Raw genomic sequence first — 5,965 nt, 5'->3', positions numbered from 1 at the left:
AAAAAATTTAAAACATTGTTGGGTCCACATTATGCCACGTCCTTAAGGGGTTAAAAAGCTCCTTATTGCACTAAAACGAGGCTGTAGAACCGCTCAAGTGAGCAATCTGCCGCTTAGTTTCTGATCTTCTTTGCTCAGCTTTCCTCGGAGAGCCGAGCGAGCAGTGTATGGACTAATAGACTTTCTATTGAGCCCATACACCGCTTGCTCGGCTTTCCGAGGCAAGCCAAGCAGAAACGAAGCAGCACAGCGTCTTCGTCTCAGTGCTCGGACCCCCACCCATTAAAACTGCTGACATGTCACTATGACATGTCAAAAGTTTTATAAAAGTATAGCTACCCATTAAACATCATTAAAATTATATATATATATATATATATATATATATATATTTATATATATATATATATATATATATATATCTATATCTATATATATATAGATACATATATATATATATATATATATATATATATATATATATATATATATACACGGTGGAGGAAATAAGTATTTGATCCCTTGCTGATTTTGTAAGTTTGCCCACTGTCAAAGACATGAACAGTCTAGAATTTTTAGGCTAGGTTAATTTTACCAGTGAGAGATAGATTATATAAAAAAAAATAAAAAAATCACATTGTCAAAATTATATATATTTATTTGCATTGTGCACAGAGAAATAAGTATTTGATCCCTTTGGCAAACAAGACTTAATACTTGGTGGCAAAACCCTTGTTGGCAAGCACAGCAGTCAGACGTTTTTAGTAGTTGATGATGAGGTTTGCACACATGTTAGATGGAATTTTGGCCCACTCCTCTTTGCAGATCATCTGTAAACCATTAAGATTTCGAGGCTGTCGCTTGGCAACTCGGATCTTCTGCTCCCTCCATAAGTTTTCCATGGGATTAAGGTCTGGAGACTGGCTAGGCCTCTCCATGACCTTAATGTGCTTCTTTTTGAGCCACTCCTTTGTTGCCTTGGCTGTATGTTTCGGGTCATTGTCGTGCTGGAAGACCCAGCCACGAGCCATTTTTAATGTCCTGGTGGAGGGAAGGAGGTTGCCACTCAGGATTTGACGGTACATGGCTCCATCCATTCTCCCATTGATGCGGTGAAGTAGTCCTGTGCCCTTAGCAGAGAAACACCCCCAAAACATAATGTTTCCACCTCCATGCTTGACAGTGGGGATGGTGTTCTTTGGGTCATAGGCAGCATTTCTCTTCCTCCAAAAACGGCGAGTTGAGTTAATGACAAAGAGCTCAATTTTAGTCTCATCTGACCACAGCACATTCTCCCAATCACTCTCAGAATCATCCAGATGTTCATTTGCAAACTTCAGACGGGCCTGTACATGTGCCTTCTTGAGCAGGGGGACCTTGTGGGCACTGCAGGATTTTAATCCATTACGGCGTAATGTGTTACCAATGGTTTTCTTGGTGACTGTGGTCCCAGCTGCCTTGAGATCATTAACAAGTTCCCCCCGTGTAGTTTTCAGCTGAGCTCTCACCTTCCTCAGGATCAAGGATACCCCACGAGGTGAGATTTTGCATGGAGCCCCAGATCGATGTCGATTGACAGTCATTTTGTATGTCTTCCATTTTCTTACTATTGCACCAACAGTTGTCTCCTTCTCACCCAGCGTCTTACTTATGGTTTTGTAGCCCATTCCAGCCTTGTGAAGGTCTATAATCTTGTCCCTGACATCCTTAGAAAGCTCTTTGGTCTTGCCCATGTTGTAGAGGTTAGAGTCAGACTGATTAATTGAGTCTGTGGACAGGAGTCTTTTATACAGGTGACCATGTAAGACAGCTGTCTTTAATGCAGGCACCAAGTTGATTTGGAGCGTGTAACTGGTCTGGAGGAGGCTGAACTCTTAATGGTTGGTAGGGGATCAAATACTTATTTCTCTGTGCACAATGCAAATAAATATATATCATTTTGACAATGTGATTTTCTTATTTTTTTTTAATATAATCTATCTCTCACTGGTAAAATTAACCTAGCCTAAAAATTCTAGACTGTTCATGTCTTTGACAGGTGGCAAACTTACAAAATCAGCAAGGGATCAAATACTTATTTCCTTCACTGTATATACACAAACGGCACACTGCTCAGCCATAACATTAAATGCTGCCAAAACAGCTCTGACCCATCGAGGCATGAACTCCACAAGACCTCTGAAGGTGTTCCGCGGTATCTGGCACCAAGACATTTGCAGCAGATCTCTTAAAGGGAAGGTGTCACGCCCAAATTTTTTTTTATATATAATATTGCTTTTAGTATGATATTAAAATATATTTAATTTATTTGTGTTTTTGTGTTGTACTTTTTACATTTTTCTTACTTTTACTTCTCTATGGGGGCTGCCATTTTTTTTTCATCTCTGTATGTGTCGATTAACGACACATACAGAGATGGAATACGGCACATACATCCCCATAGAGAATGCGAACGGGAGCCGTTCCATTCACTATGGTGTACGCCGTCTGTGTGGTAACAGCGCATGCGCCGCTCCTACACAGACCAAAAGGAAGGTCTTTGGCAGAGCGAAATCCGGCGCCATATTCATGTGGACCGGAAACCGCGGCCGGACAGATGACGACTTCCGGTCGCGGCTTCCGGCCATATGTTCAAGGCAGCAAAGACGCAAGGTATAGGAGCGGAGGCGGCAGCGGCGGCAGGAGCAGGTAAGTTATGTTTGTGTATGTGATGTGTGTATTATGTTCGTGTATGTTCGTGTTATACTGTCTGCTGAGCACTGTATCTAATCCTCCTACACTGTGCATTCGCTCAGATAATGGCGGCACACAGTGTAGGAGGTTTGAAGATTCAACCACCTCCTTTTCCTGGCACTAGCCACAATAAGGGAGGGGGGATTTTGTGAGGACACTAGAGCGAGTGTGTCTACCCCAAATTTGCAGGATAAAGCAATGAGGTTGCTTTACCACATTGCCAATGCTGCAATTTTGGGAATTGCTCCCTCTAGTGACCAGCACATGGAAATGTTATAAATTAGAATCTAATTTATAATATTTCCTGACTTGTGAAAAAATTAAAAAAATTAAAACAATGTGTAATCACTTATGTACTAACTGTTTTACGGAAAAAAATAAAAATAAAATTCCCTTTAAGTCCTGTAAGTTGTGAGGTGCGGCCTCCATGAATTGGACTTCCAGCACATCCCACAGATGATCGCTTGGATTAACATCTGAGGAATTTTGAGTCCAAGTCAACACCTTGAACTCTTTGTCATGTTCCTCAAACCATTCTTGAACTATTTTTGGAAGGGAGCATTATCCTGCTGAAAGAGGTCACTGCCATTAGGAAATACCATTGCCATAAAGTGGTGTACTGGGTCTGCAGCAGAGGCGGCCTCAGGATAGATAGCGCCTCGTGTATAATGTCCCCCAAGTGCCCCCACACAGTATAATGCCCCCTTTAGTGCCCACACACTGTATAATCTCCCCCAAGTGCCCACACACAGTATAATGCCTCTTATGGTGCCCCAACAATATAGTGCCCCCTTTAGTGCCCACACACAGTATAATGACACCAAGTGCCCCCACACAGTATAATGCCCCCTTTAGTGACCCCACACAGTATAATTCTCCCTTGTGACCTCTACATAGTATAACTAATGCCCCCTTATGCCACCCCACACACAATATAATGCCCGGCCACCTTATGCCCCCATTGTCACATAATTCTGCCCCGCACACAGTATACAGCCCCCCTTATGCCCACAATATCCCCTTTATACCTTCTACTGTGCCATATAGCAATTATAATATATAATAATGTAAAAATAATAATTGTGTATAAATAATGGCTGCTTTACAGCTTGGAGATCCGGGAACTAAGCGGTGGTTGATTTTTACTCACTACTTGTAGCTTCCGGGCGCTCCTGGGTCCTTCTCTGCTCTGGCCCCGACGCTGCACTGTGACACCCACATTGCATTGTCACATGACACGTCATGTGTCAGTCACTGGCGCAAGAGCAAAGAAGGAGCGCCAGGGCTGAAAGGCAGCTGCAGAGTCGCCGAGCCTGGGCTCTCCAGAAACACAGACAGGGGTGGGGAGCCAGCGCAGCGCCCCCTTCCACTTGCTGGAGTGATGTGCTGTGTGTGATGGCACAGGTTCGACACCCCAAAGTCCTTTAGGTAGATGGTACATGTCAAAGTAACATCCACATGAATGTCAGGAGCCAACAGTTCCCAACAGAACATTGCCCAGAGCATCATACAGTCCGCCGGCTTGTCTTTTTCCCATAGTGCATCCTGGTGCCATCTCTTCCCCGGGTAAGCGATGCACACGCACCCGGCCGTCCACATGATGTAAAAGATAATGTGATTCATCAGACCAAGCCACCTTCTTCCGTTTCGCCAGATGCTCACGTACCCATTGTATGCACTTTCAGGGGTCAGCATGGGCACTTTGACAAGTCCGCGTCTACGCAGCCCCAAATGTAAAAAGCTGTGATGCTCTGCATGTTCTGACACATTTCTGTCATAGCTGGCAGTAACTTTTTCAGCAAATTGTGCTTCAGTGGTTCTTCTGTGGGTCAGACCAGATGGGCTAGCCTTTGCTCCCCATGCACATCAATGAGTCGTAGGCGCTCATGACCCTGCCCCCGTTTCACCGGTTGTCCTTCTTTGTACCACTTTTGGTAGCTACTAACCACTGCATACCAGTAACACCCCACAAGTACTGCCAATTTGGAGTTCTGACCCAGTCGTCTAGCCATAACAATTTGGCCCTTGTCAAAGTCGCTCAGATACTTACACTTGCCCATTTTTCCTGCTTCCAACACATCAACTTCAAGAACTGACTGTTCCCTTGCTGCTTGAAATATCCCACTCCTTGTCAGGTGCCATTGTAAGGAAATCATCAATGTTATTCACTTCACCCGTCAGTGGTTGTAATGTTATGTCTGATCGGTAATAGCAATAAAACCACTGACAGGGTCTAGGACTTACCGGCAAAATTGGGGCTCCATACTGGTGTCTCTTGATTCAATGACACCCCTCCATTATTGGACAGGATGGAAGGGTGCAAGCGTGGCATGAAGCAGCATAGGATCAGCTTGAGCAGGCATTCATCGAGGACTAAACAACTACTGTCGACCCCAGGCGAACACCAAAACAAATTACGCCCTTGCCTTAAAGTCAATGGACTGCTGTTAGTGTTGATTTCTACTCTTTGGCAGATAATTTATATCTACTAATTGTCATGGACGATTTTTCAAGGCTTTCTGTAATTTAGCCTGTTTGAACAACCTGTGCAAGGGCCGTTATACCAAAATTGGGCAAGATTTTTCCTGCGTATGGCATACCTGAAACGGAAAAATACGATAATGGGCCTCCTTTTAATAGCACAGACTTTCAATCTTTTGCAGCCGTTACACATAGGAAAATGTCTCCTGGTTCGCCGCAGGCTAACAGCGAAGTGGAACAGTACAGAGCCGCGCCACAATCCTCCACTGCCGCACCACCAGCTACAGGCCTTGACACATCAAACTCTCGAGCATCCCCGAAGCTCCCGTCAGGACCCCACTTGTTGTCAATGAATCCATCTTAACCCCTTCCCGACACTGGACGTATCCATACGTCATAGCCAGGTAGTGGGAGTATGGAACGGGCTCATGGAGTGAACCCACTCCATACGATGTGGGTGTCGGCTGTATGTTACAGCCGACACTTCATAGTAACGAGCGGGATCGTGCTCGAGCGTGATCCCGCTAGTTTAACCTGTTAAATGCCGCGTTCAATAGCGACCGCAGCATTTAAGTCGTCAGAAAGAAGGTCCCTCTAGCAGCTCATCGCGCCCCCCGCAATGCAATCGCGGGGTGGAAATGGTTGCTTAGGCTGCCTGGGGGCCTAATGAAGGCCCCCAAGTCCACCATCATGTGCTTCTACTAAGTCCTAAATAGAAGCCTGTCAGAAAGACAATATACTGCAATACATT

Source organism: Rhinoderma darwinii, chromosome 7 (genome assembly GCF_050947455.1).
Source record: "Rhinoderma darwinii isolate aRhiDar2 chromosome 7, aRhiDar2.hap1, whole genome shotgun sequence".
NCBI lineage: Eukaryota > Metazoa > Chordata > Amphibia > Anura > Rhinodermatidae > Rhinoderma > Rhinoderma darwinii.
This window is presented reverse-complemented; position numbering follows the sequence as displayed.